We start from the raw sequence: 14,511 nt of genomic DNA on the forward strand, positions 1-14,511 counted from the left end.
TGAGATGCAGAAGTTAGTAAGTTAACATGTTTTTACTTATTCTGAGAAAGCCGGCCGGAGTGGCCGTGCGGTTCTAGGCGCTACAGTCTGGAGCCGAGCGGCCGCTACGGTCGCAGGTTCGAGTCCTGCCTCGGGCATGGATGTGTGTGATGTCCTTAGGTTAGTTAGGTTTAATTAGTTCTAAGTTCTAGGCGACTGATGACCTCAGAAGTTAAGTCGCATAGTGCTCAGAGCCATTTTATGAACATTCTGAGAAAACTCCTCATTTAAGCAATACGTATTCTTTGCGCTAAGGAAAGTAGAATTATGGGTGGAGTGCAGACATGTACATCATGCATGAAACTCTTTAACCAGGTGGGAATGTTAACCACACCCTCACAACGTATTTATTCACTAACGAAATTTGCTATCGAGAATCCTTCTTTATTTGAGAGTGATAGGGATATTTGAAAATAGAACGGTAGGACGAGAAATGATCTGTATTACGCTTTAATAAATCTGTCTATGGTTCAGATTGTTGTTAAATCCGTAGAAATAAAATTCTTTGACAATCTACCCACGTAAATAAAATGTCGGACAGATACCAGTGTTTTCAAATGTGGATTAAAGACATTTCTCCTTGCTTTCTCTTTATACACCACTCCCGACCGGATGTTCGCGCGTGTTGAAGCCCCGCTTACGGGACGGGTTGGTGCGCCGCCACAGAAACTCATCAACGACGAGGCTCGGCGTGCCGATCAGCCTGGATATGGTTTTCGGGCGGTTTTCCACCTCGTCATCTGCACGAGTTGGAAACATTTTGTGTAACACTACACGCAGACGCGGTACACACATTCATCCGGCCACCCTTTAAATTAATAACGCCAAATGCGTTAATAACCGTGCGGATCCTGAGCCGATGCGGGACAAGTGCGCAAGAAAATGAAGAAGAACTCCTTCCATACCATAGAGAGATTCCGGAATGGAAATAGTCATTTTTACAGTTGATACCCACAGCTGTATTAAAGAGTTCTTTATTTTAGTTGTACAGTACTGACATGTTCCATGATTGTTCTGCTGATATATTGTGCATCGTGACGTGGATACGATCTATGGAACAGGTCACTAACTATCCAGTTTCCTTACACGGTTAACAAGAAACATCAGGTGTCGTCATGTGAGTGACTGGTCCCGCCATTGCTTAGCTAGCACATTAACAGCAGCTGTTGTTGTTGTGGTCTTCAGTCCTGAGACTGATTTGATGCAGTTATCCATACTACTCTATCCTGTGCAAGCTTCTTCATCTCCCAGTACCTACTGCAACCTACATCCTTCTGAATCTGATTAGTGTATTCATATCTTGGTCTCCCTCTACGATTTTTACCCTCCACGCTGCCCTCCAATACTAAATTGGTGATCCCTTGATGCCTCAGAACATGTCCTACCAACCGATTCCTTCTTCTAGTTAAGTTGTGCCACAAACTCCTCTTCTCCCCAATCCTATTCAATACCTCCTCATTAGTTATGTGAACTACCCATCTAATCTTCAGCATTCTTCTGTAGCGCCACATTTCGAAAGCTTCTATTCTCTTCTTGTTCAAACTAGTTATCGTCCATGTTTCACTTCCATACATGGCTATGCTCCATACAAATACATTCAGAAACGACTTCTTGATACTTAAATCTATATTCGATGTTAACAAATTTCTCTTCTTCGGAAACGCTTTCCTTGCCATTCCCAGTTTACATTTTATATCCTCTCTACTTCGACCATCATCAGTTATTTTTCTCCCCAAATAGCAAAACTCCTTTACTACTTCAAGTGTCTCATTTCCTAATCCAATTCCTTCAGCATCACCCGATTTAATTCGACTACATTCCATTATCCTCGTTTTGCTTTTGTTGATGTTCATCTTATACTCTCCTTTCTTGACACTGTCCATTCCGTTCAACTGCTCTTCCAAGTCATTTGCTGTCTCTGACAGAATTACAATGTCATCGGCGAACCTCAAAGTTTTTATTTCTTCTCCATGGATTTAAATACCTACTCCGAATTTTTCTTTTGTTTCCTTTACTGCTTGCTCAATATCCAGATTGAATAACGTCGGGGATAGGCTACAACCCTGTCTCACTCCCTTCCGAACCACTGCTTCCCTTTCATGCCCCTCGACTCTTATAACTGCCATCTGGTTTCTGTACAAATTGTCAATAGCCTTTCGCTCCCTGTATTTTACCCCTGCCACCTTCTGAATTTGAAAGAGAATATTCCAGTCAACATTGTCAATAGCTTTCTCTAAGTCTACAAATGCTAGAAACGTTGGTTTGCCTTTCCTTAATCTTTCTTCTAAGATAAGTCGTAAGGTCAGTATTGCCTCACGTGTTCCAACATTACTGCGGAATCCAAACTGATCTTCCACGAGGTCGGTTTCTACTAGTTTTTCAATTCGTCTGTAAAGAATTCGCGTCAGTATTTTGCAGCTGTGACTTATTAAACTGATTGTTCGGTAATTTTCACATCTGTCAGCACCTGTTTTCTTTGGGATTGGAATTATTCTATTCTTCTTTAAGTCTGAGGGTATTTCGCCTGTCTCATACATCTTGCTGCTAGACTTGTCAAAAGCAGCAGAGTTCATGCGAATTCCACTAGGGTGACAGAAGAAATGAACAGCACTACTATTCTCACTAGGCAGTACAAAAGCTGTCACCCACGCAAGTACCTCCAATAGCTAATCGCTACCGAACACACATATTAACATGGCATCAGTGGCAATGTGCGACTTTACATACTCACTTTTCACTTTTGGGGGCACTAGTCCACATATATCACAAAAAGTATGTACGTTTCTATTTACATATGGAAGTTTGTATATTTCACATATCCGTCTAAACCAATGGACAAATTTCAACCAAACATGGTACACATATCACGTACGATCTGGAAAGAGTTGCTGTGGAGGTAAGAACCGCCTACCTACAAAAGGAGTGGGGGTGGGGTGAAAAAGTATAGCCAACGAATCGCGAATACTCAAATTTCATTCACCCAATATTTGAGAATGAGAGCACTTAGTGACTTGCGACCAACTTTAAACATAATTTAAAACCTTTACAAAACTTTGTCTCGCTTACAACCCCCACTAAATTATGAAAGGAAAAAAGTTTAACACTACTTACATTTCTGCTGTTCATGCAGTAGAACGGCCGCATGAGGCCTGGCATTTTAATTTATTACTTCTGTACTGCTAACTGTATTCGCGGCATATTCTGCACACACAGCAGAATGTAAGAGAAAAAGTATCTTATTGTGTGACACACAGCTCAGAAGGTATGACCTCATAAACACTGAGATCTGTGAAAAACTGCTGCATCATACATGACCTTTTAATTTATCACCTCTTTACTTTTATATTAGTTCGCGCCACACTTCGCAGACAGTGTCCACATATATCACTGGAAGTACATGCAACATTGTACCTTTGTATGAGTCGTAGTTCAGAAATTATGGCGTCAAAAACATTGAGCTGCGTGTAAACGAAACTGTAAAGCGAAATACACTAGACATACAAATGAAATATGTGTACAACTACGTGTGAAATATGTTAAATATATGTGAAATATATGTGACGTGTGCGTATATACGCAAATCCGTTGGTAAAAATACCCCACTAAATCCATGGATCGAATCAACAAAGCTTGGGACACATATTATTTACTAACAGGAAAGAAATACTGTGGGAGTAACAACCAGCAGCGTGCTACTTTGATGGGGGTGATAACGTGGAGAGAGAAATGGGGAAGAAGAGATGGACTGAGAGGGGGAAGGAGTAAATGGACACTGATGTGGGGGGAGGAGCAGATGGACAGAGAAAGGGGAGAGGAAATGGACAGAGAAAGGGAAGTGATGGAGGTGTACAGAGAAGGAAAATAGGAGATGGATAGAGAACGAAAGAGGAGGAGATGTACAGATAAAGGGAGGAGGAGGAGATGGGGAGACAGAGTGAAAGAGTGGGGTGGGGAGAAGGAGAAATTGAAGATAGATAGAGAGAGAAATGGGTGGAGGAGATGGAGAGAGACAGGGGGCAGGAGAAAATGAAGAGAGAGAGAGAGAGAGACGGATGAGTGGATAAGATGGACAGAGAGAGGGGAGGGGTCGTGATGGACAGAGAGCAAGGAGGAGATCATCAGAGAGAGTGGCAGGTGGAGATGGATAAAGGGAGCAGGAGGAAACGGTCTGAGAGGGGGAGTAGAGGATGACTTATTGGGGGTGAGTAGCAGATAGAGAGAGTGGAAGGATATGGACTGACAGAATGGGAATGAATACATACCTGGGCGACGAGGGTACTCCGCTAGTAGGCCTATATTTGATAACTAGAATTCACGACAGAAATGAATAAGCCTGTTTCTTCCTAAGTAGCCTCTGCCATGCTTAGGCTGCTCTTCTTCCTGTTAGCTGTCATTACTATATGTCTTTTCCAACTGAGTTTGTTGTCTATCCATAACTACTGTATATCATTTTTAAATGTAATGGATTTTTCTTCGTGGTAAGTATTAATATTTATGGTGAGCAGTAACGCAGGTAATTTCAGACCCTATATTACACTGAGGTGACAAAAGTCTTGGTATTCCTCTTTCTTCCCGGCGTAGTGCAGCAACGCGACTTGGCATGGTCTCAACACGTCAATGGAAGTCGCGTGCAGATGTAGTGAGCCATGTTGCCTCTATAGTCGTCCAAAATTGCGAAAGCGTTGCCGGTGCTGTATTTTGTGCACTGTGTGACCTCCTGAATATGTTCCATAAATGTTTGATGGGATTCACGTCGGGTGATATGTGCGGCCAAATCATTCTCTGACGTTGTTCATAATGCTCTTTAAACCAATCGCAAACAATTGTTGCCCGGTGACATAACGCATTGTCATCCATAAAAATTCCATCGTTGTTTGGAAACATGACGTGCATGAATGGCTGTCTCTAAGGTCTTCAAGTTTCAGAACAAAACCATAATTCCAGTCAGTGATCGGTTCACTTGGGCCAGAGGACCCAGTCCATTCTATGTAAACACATCCCATTCCATTTTGGAGTCACCACCAGCTTGCACAGTGCCTTGCTGACGACTTGGGTCCATGGCATTATGGGGTCTGCGCTACATTCGAACTCTAACATCGGCTCTTACGACCTGAAATCGTGACTCATCTGACAAGGTCAGACCAGTAGTCTAGGATCCAACTCATATGGTCAAGAGCCCAGGAGAGGCGCTGCAGGCGACTTCGTGCTATTAGCAAAGGCACTAGCGTCGGTCTCATGCTGCCCATTAACGCTAGATTTCGCCGAACTGTCCTAAAGGATACATTTGTCGTACATCGCGTACTGATTTCTGTGGTTATTTCATGCAGTGTTGCTTGTCTGTTAGCACTGCCAACTCTATGCAAACGCCGTAGCTCTCGGTCGTTAAATGAAGGTCGTCGCCCTCTGTGCTGTCCACAGTGAGAGATAAAGCCCGAAATGTGGTATTCGGGGCACACTCTTGACACCGTGGATCTCGGAATACTGAACTCCCTAACGATATCCGAACCAGAAAGTCCCATGCGTCTACCTGCAACTACCATTCCGCATTCAAAGTCTGTTAATTGCCGTCGTGCGCCCAAAATCACGTCGGAAATTTTTTAGCATGAATCAACTGAGAAGAAACAACAGCCGCGTCTATGCACTGCCCTTTTATACCTCTTGTACGCGATACTACCGGCATCTGTATATTTGGCTCCTCAATGTACTATCACCACGTACTTGGTTCATATGGAACTATAATTGTGCACCCACGTCAGAGGTCAATATCGTGCCACTGTAAGCTTTAAAGAATCACTATTGTGGAGATTTTGGAGACTACAAACGGAAAAATGAGCGGAAGGCTCTTCAGCAATAGTGAAAGCTGCAAAAGAGGTTCTAGGAATAGCGATTTCCAGAAACAAAGGAAAAGGGAGATCTTAATGAATCAGTCTTCCGCCAAAAGTCTCCTTAAAGAGATACGATATGAAGAAAGCAGTGCTTAGTGTCTTGGACTGGTATTCAGGAGGACGAAGGTTCAAATCCCCCTCCAACCATACAGATCTGGGTTTCCCGTGATTTTCCTAAATCGCTTGAGGCAGTTGCCTGCATTGTATCTTTGAAAGAGCACAGAAAACTTCCTTCCCCATCCACCATTAATCCGAGCTTGCTTCGTCTCTGACGACCTCACTGTCGACGTGATGTTAAATTCTAATCTCCATCCGCTTTTTTGACACGAGGAAAGCACTAACTAAAAGAAGGTGCAGGGTGGCGGACACGCGTTAAGATGTCAGAGGAGGATTTCCATGATATTAAATGGAACCGTAGGTGGCAAAAGCTGTAATGGCAGGCAGAGACTGGAATATAGAAGAACTGAGTGCGTTGTAAGCGCTGCTATGAAACGAAGAGGTTGACGCAGGGAAGGAAGTCGTGGCATACCGCAAGAAGCAAAAGAAGACCGATGAAAAACGAAATTCGAACAGCTTACTCCCTTACGATTAGCATCTCGCATTGTAAACCATTACGATTAACATCTCCCACGATCAGATGTGCGGAAGGTATGTGCTGTGTTCGACTCACTCTAAACGCTTGTTGTACTAGGTGTTACAACATAGCGATTCTTTGAACTAAACGACCGTTGAACTAGGTTTACAACATCTTGATTCCTTGAACAGATGTTCTTTCTTGACTAACCTGTGTGCTGAGCGTGTATCCTAGACTATAAAATGGAACTAGGTCACAATTCTCTTGAGAGTGAGCGGGGAAGGCCTTAAAAGCCACTCCCGCCTGGCAATCAACTGTTAAACCCACTGGCGCGCTGGAACCGCATTTGGCGCACCTCTCCGCTCTGGGCTCCAATTACTTAAAGCGATGGTGTGCCGCTGCAGGTTAAGTTAAAGCAGTAAAATTGGCGAGAAAGGATAATGTAGAGGTGGCGTGGCCGACCACACTTTTGCAACAAAACTGTCGACGAGATGGGCACGTCGTTTCAACAGGTAGCGGCAAAGCAAACTGCAATGTCTGTACTTGTGTTACCTGATTTTATCAGATTTTTGTATTATCAACCATTCGCAGTTTCGTTACATCTCATTTTGCTGTGCTGTGTGTCAGAGGATACGAACGTATAATTTTTTTCCTGCCCGTCGTTATTTCCTCACATAATTAGGTAATTATACGTAGAATTTCAGTTTACTTTATCGACAAACCAAATGCTACTTACAGCCTTCTTAATTCATCTTCAGTAAAGATACTGTTTTGAAATTCAAAACTAAGGCTATCTGTGACCGCCTCAGTAGCATAATGGTCGACACAACTAACCTTGTGTGGAGCACCCGAGTTCAATTCCCGGTACTGCCAGGAATTTTTCCTTGATGGAACGGGACGCTCTCAGCCTCGTGATACCGATTGAGGAGTTGCCTGATTGACAAGTAGGGGCTACGAGGTCGGAATGTCGGCAACAGCCTGGAGTGCGATGTACTGAGCCCATCCCCCCTCCCCCCCATGTTATATCCGATGATGAATGACTGAGGATGACACAGTGGTCGGTCGACTATTGTGTAGTTTTTAGTGCCTGGTCACTGAAAAGGCTACCGGCGGATAGCGTTTGACACTTTTTGAGTTATTTTTTATTGACGCTGATTTCGCACTTTTCTTCATTTTTTTCACAAACTTACGTCTTCTGTGTAGGGTCTTCCTTTCTTTGCTGGCTCTTTACAAGGCTTCTGGAAGCTTCCAAACTTATTCACTTGTTGTCTAAATTTACAGTCAGTTTTCTTCAGTGCTCGACTTCTATTTTTTACTTGACATCATCAGCTCTGACTTCCCGAAAGTCTTTCGGTTCCGCTTCTCCTTTAGTTAAATGTGGAGTGTTACAGTCTTAATGAATGTCATATAACTAAACTGTAGTCTCGCCTTTTCAACCAGAGCTGCCATTTCTTTACTCCTGTGATACACTTCTTTGCTAAGTCGAATACATTTTTCCACACTTTCAGCCTTGGGCCCAAAATTTTTTGAAACACTTCAGTCCCTTTCTTTTAAGACTATCCTTGGGACCTCTCTTTTCGATCAAGGCAATATTTCCCCAGATTACAAGCTCTCAATTTTGACAAATGTATCCCCTTGTTTTAATTAAAATCATGTGACAATGCTTATTGTTACGTATTCCATTTTCCTAACGATTTATATCTCAATATTCTGTAGACTTTCCCATCCTTCAAATACAAAAATACTCGTATGTAGGGTATCTTTATTGTAGGTCATAAATTCAGTCTCATCGTACTTTCCAACTGCGTAATTCTTTCAATTGCTGATGAAGCCAACGGTTTCATAGGTCAGACAATCTACCTGTATACCATTTTTCTTTCTTCCTGGGTGGAAAAATGCTTAATTTAGGATTCCTTCCTTACGTTCTGTTATCTTTTCTACGACAGAACTGGAGAAATTTGCTGAGATTTCACATCTGTGTCTCACACTGGTGTTGGTACAGGAAAATTTGTAGTGAAACTGAACGTTGATTTGGCAGTCTTAAGAATATCCTTGCTGAGATCCCTGGTTTTGCTGTTTATTCCGAACTCTTCCAAAACCTTAAAAAGTTTCTCTCTGTATGCAGAGTTCTTGAAGTCGACGAAAGTTACTCTATATTTGCTTCGCACCAGCATACGACAGTAGAGATTGTTCTTAAGGTTAAAAGTCTGTATAGCGAATGATCAATGATCAGTCTATTTAGGACTTTGTTACTCGCCCGGTTGTTGATCCAGTGTTTCTTTTGCTGTGTAATTGAGAAACCAGACTTTAAACCTAAAGTAATGTACTGTAATTTTGAGCTGTTGAGTAATCAAACAATGAAACGGCAATTTTCTGATAATCCATCTGGAAAGTGCGGTCTCATTACACTCGACTTCGTAGGTAGCCATGTTGTCTGCTTGGGATAATGAAAATAAACATTAGAATCTTCTGAAATAAATACTTGGTTCCTAATGCATGAACAGGTTAGTAATGAAATGAACTATGCGTAAGACTTGAGTGCCAGACACTGAATCGACATTTATTACGACACTTTCTAATTGGGTGCTTTCTGGACCGTATCTGAAGTGTGTTACTCCGAGTGTTGCACATCTTTCCGTGGGGCATTTTAAAATACCTTGCATCGACTTGCTTTGTGTGATAAGTAACACTTTCTCAGCCGATCTCGGGCAGAGCTTTTCTCATTGAGAGAAGTAAGCGAACACATTACGAAAGGTACCCTGGGGCAGATCGTTTACCTTACCTTGAAAGAGTTATTCCTTTTTTTTATGCGAACTGATATGAAAGTAGGGCTTGTCCATCTGAGTTCTAAGTTGGGAGACTGCTGTAAATTAATCTTTCACTGTTCGTTTCTGACGAACTCCCGAATCATGAGACGTGGTACTATGAAATTTTTTTTAAAAAAAAGATTAATTTCCTTTACGTAGTTCCGACAGACTCCATCTACATTTAATTACACAGATCTACGACACAAAAATTGTTTCAGATTCATTAAGTGATTTTTATAGTGTTTCAACAGTGATTTCGAGAAAAATAGTGAAAAAATTCCATCACGTACAGTTATTTCACAAACTGCTTGTCTAGTTTTAGCTTTTTTCGATATTTCAGCACTCTAGTGAGTTTGAATTTTGGTTTTTAGGATCCCCATAAACTGTTATTTAGCCGTTTTTATACTAGATATACGTAAAATGAAGAATAATTACGAGAAACCAACAGTATTTTCATGTCAATGCCTGCCTTTCGCACTGCCCCGCCATCACCAAGCAGTGAACTTCTGCTATTGTCCTTCAGTTCACGGTACCTCTTCACTCTGTGCTGTGCACGTGTTATTGTTACTAATGCTTTAAAGTAGTGACTGTTTTCTTGTGTTGTGATGTCGTTTTATGGGCAATGTACAACGGCTGCCAGAGGATATGTAAACTCACCAGACTGCTTCTGCTACATTTGTGGTAACTATACCATTAAAAAGCAACGAAGAAACATTTCCGGCCGGCCGAAGTGGCCGAGCGGTTCTAGGCGCTTCAGTCCGGAACCTCGCTGCTGCTAAGGTCGCAGGTTCGAATCCTGCCTCGGGCATGGATGTGTGTGATGTCCTTAGGTTAGTTAGGTTTAGTAGTTCTAAGTTCTAGTGGACTGATGACCTCAGATGTTAAGTCCTGTAGTGCTCAGAGCCATTTGAACCATATTGAAACATTTCCGATTTTCTTGAAATAGCATCTTTCGCCTATTTTGGTATAAAGTTGTGCGATCAAGAGAAGCCTCGGGCTCCACACAGAGTTTGTTCAGCCGGTGTTGAAGAACTGAGGCAATGGTTTCAACGTAAAAAGCAGTCCTTACGTTTTGAAATACCAATGGTTTGGAGGGAGCCCAAAAATCATAGTGAACACTGCTATTTTTGTTCTTGCAATGTACGAGGTTTCAATTTGAAAAACAAAAAGGATATTTCTTACCCTAGCATTCAATCAGCCATTCGCCCTGTTTCTCATGGACCTGAAGTATCAACACCGGCTCCTCCAGATTCTTTGGATGATATAGATGATCACGAGCCATTGGCTCAGCAAGGTGATAGTGAAGAAGACAGAGATTACTACGATCCTCACAATCGATCCCATTCCATTCTCACAATCTGAACTTAACGATTTAGTTAGAGACCTAGGCCTTTCTAAAGAATCGGCAGAGGTTTTAGGATCTGGATTGAAAGATAAACATATGTTGGCTCTAGGTACATCCTTTTCTTGGTATCGATCGAGGGAAAACGAGGAATTTGTTAAGGCATTGCCAAAAGAAGGGGAGTGTTTCAGATACCTTTGTGGACAGTTTCCTGGTTTATCCGAGGCAAAGGTAAAGGAAGGAATCTTTGTCGGGCCAGACATTAAAAAACTAATGACAGATCCCAGCTTTGTGGACAAAGTGGAAACAAAAGAAAAGGCAGCATGGACATCTTTTAAATTAGTTGTTACTGGCTTCCTAGGAAACAAAAGAGATCCCAGCTACAAGACAATCGTTGCAGACAGCTTTAAGAAGCTGGGTTGTAACATGAGCATTAAAGTTCATTTTCTTCACTCACATATTGACTACTTCCCTGCACAGCTTGGTGACGTAAGTGAAGAGAAGGGTGAAAGATTCCACCAAGACATCAAAGAAATGGAAAGAAGATATCAAGGAAGATGGAACGTCAGCATGATCGCGGACTACTGCTGGGTGATCCTCGACGAATCCACAGCCGAAAAAACGATAAAAGAAGATTCGACAGAAAGCGAAAGCGTTATTATAAGGACTAATGAGATTAAAGAGAAATGGAAGTGTACTGGGAATGTAGTTTAGAACATGATGTATAAATAAAATAAAATTTTATAACGTTGGAAAAAATGTGATAAATTGCTTAAATTTCGTTATTATACACAAAGGTACTCCCTTTTTCGTGAGAAAACCTGACATGACAGAAAAAAATTGGACTACATTTTTGAAATCAGTGCTAAAAAGTACATAAAAGTCAATTATCAAATTTCAAACAACTTTCAAACAATATTTTTTTACAGACTGGTGTTATTTTTACAAGCAGCTCAACCACATCTACTAGTTGGCCACAAACTAAATCTCCATTAATTGTTCATCGTCTTACGTTTATCCTGCAGTTCATCTCACGTTGGATACTAGAATAAAAATGATTTCGAATGATTGTAAAGTGACTGTCAGCACAGACTGCCCAAATCAAGCGCTATCATGTGAACTATTTTACAGTGCCGTACCAAATGTCTAGCTAACCTGTTCCTTTTTCTGATGATGATTTTCCGTTTACTCCTCTCGTATACTTTTTCCTTCTAGTAACTCCTGGTAACAGTTGGTTTAACACTCAACATCCTTCTGTGGCATTACTTCTGACATGCTTGCAGTGCCTCCTACGTCCCATAGTCTACATTTCAATTTCATATAGTGTTGCAGTCAAGATACTGAGCAAAACACTAGACTTGCATTTGGGATGGCTTGTTCTTAGTTTCCCATTCTGTCATTCACATTTAAGTTTCGCGTGGTTTTCGCTAAATAACTGTAGGCATATGCCGCAATGATTCCTTTGAAAAGGAAACAGCCAATTATCTTCCCTATCCATCCCCAAATAAGTCTGTGCACTGTCTCTAATCACTGTTGTTATATTCTGTTTATCTATATTATACTCTACCATACCTTCCATATTCGTAATAAATTTGTGCTTTCAGGAACTATCTTAACTGTAATCATAATTTGATATGAGGACGGTTCTATTGTTGACGAAATATTTCTTTGTTTCGCATATCAGTGACCTTAATACTTATAGTTCCTTGACTTCCTCTATTATTGTGTCATTTCCAGTCTCATCTTTGGCGAATTTATCGTGTTTTCCATCGTTTCCCCTTGGCTTCATTTGGACATAATTCATGTTCTGTGTTAAATATGTTGTCAGTTCATATAAACAGGTCTTCCTTACATTATCCAGAATGGCCATGTTGTCTGCTAATCGCGTCTTTCGTAACTCTTCTCATTTCAGTTTCCATTTCTTCAGTAATTTTGCTTGTATTCCTGTTCCATCCATGGTTAAACAAAAGAGGGTCAGATTAATCCGATTTCCTCACCGACTGGCAATACTGTAAATATCTGCCATCGATAACATCTAATGTTAGTCATCTTCGGTTGTGCAGTGGTGCTAGTTGTTCACTGTTTGTGTGGTGTCTTTCTGTATATGCCGCATTATGATTCTTCAATGGCGTATGCCCCCATTAATTGAGTTTAAATTTTCTTGCACAACTGTGACATTGCAACAATGCCTTGAAAATGACAGCGTGTCAAGTTGTCAAAATATCGGCTGTTGTCGAAAACGTTGCTCGACTGCATCTCTGTAAGTTCTTTAAACGTTTTACACACCTCGAAAACAGTTTTGCATCTTCCCAGTTCCCAGAACTCCTGAAGACAGACGTTGGCATTATATCACAGACACAGTCCTTTTGACTGTTTAGAGATGTCACTAAATCCTCCCAAAGATGTAAACAACCGTGCATGAGCAGCACCTATTCGACGGAGGGGTCCAACAGCCGATCATTTCCACTCATTTCTCCAGAAAGGAGGTACACGGCTCATGTTGTCTGTAGTTCAACCATGCCTAGACGGTCAATACCGCGCTTCTATCGCTTCCGCATTGTTACTTTGTGCCAGGAAGGGCTCTCAACAGAGGAAGTGTCCATGCGTATCGGAGTGGACCAAAGCGATATTGTTCGGACACGGAGGAGATACAGAGAGACAGGAACTGTCGATGACATGCCTCGATCACGCCGCCCAAAGACTACTACTGCAGTGGATGACCGCTACCTAAGGATTATGGCTCGGAGGAGTCCTGACAACAACCCACTAAGTTGAATAACGCTTTTCGTGCAGCCACAGGACGTCGTGTTATGACTCAAACTGCGCGCAATAGGCTGCGTGATGCGCAACTTCACTCTCGACGTCCGTGGCGAGGTAAATTTTTGTAACCACGACACCACGCAGCGCGGTAGAAATACGCCCAACAACATGACGAATGGACCGCTCAGGATTGGTATCACGTTCTCGCCACCGATGAGTGTTGCATATGCTTTCAACCATACAATCGTCGGAGACGTGTTTAGAGGCAACCCGGTCAGGCTGAGTGTCATAGACACACTGTTCAGCGAGTGCAGCAAGGTGGGGGTTCTCTGCTGTTTTGGGGTGGCATTATGTGAGGCCGACGTACGCCGCTGGCGGTCATGGAAGACGCCGTAACGGCTGTACGATACGTGAATGCCATCCTCCGACCGATAGTGCAACCATATCGGCAGCATATTGGCGAGGCATTCGTCTTCATGGACAACAATTCGCGCCCCCTTAGTGCACACTGGGAATGACTCCTTTCAGGATAATGAGATCGCTCGACTAGAGCAGGGACCATTTTCTCCAGACATGAAGCCTATCGAACATACCTGGGATAGACTGAAAAGCGTTGTTTATGGACGACATGACCCACCAACCACTCTGAGGAATCAACGCCGAATCGCAGTTGAGGAGTGGCTCAATCTGGACCAACAGTGTCTTGATGAACATGTGGATAGTATGTCACGATGGATACAGGCATGCATCAATGCAAGAGGACGTGTTACTGGGTGTTAGAGGTACCGATGTGTACAGCAGTCTGGACCACCATCTCTGGAGGTCCCACTGTATGGTGGTACAATATACAGTGTGTGGTTTTCATTAGCAATAAAAAAAAGGCAGAAATGATGTTTATGTTGGTCTCTATTCCAATTTTCTGTACAGGTTCCGGAACTCTCGGAACCGATGTGATGCAAATCTCTTTCGATGTGTGTATGCGTCAGGGGAAACGCGAGTTTCACATTCTCCATTCATTGCAAAACCTCTCTTTCTAACATCTACATTTGTTCAGCTTATGATCTTACGCAGTGCATCCAATTATGTCTCTTCTCTTAGACATCA

Source organism: Schistocerca serialis, chromosome 1 (genome assembly GCF_023864345.2).
Source record: "Schistocerca serialis cubense isolate TAMUIC-IGC-003099 chromosome 1, iqSchSeri2.2, whole genome shotgun sequence".
NCBI classification, from domain to species: Eukaryota; Metazoa; Arthropoda; class Insecta; order Orthoptera; family Acrididae; genus Schistocerca; species Schistocerca serialis.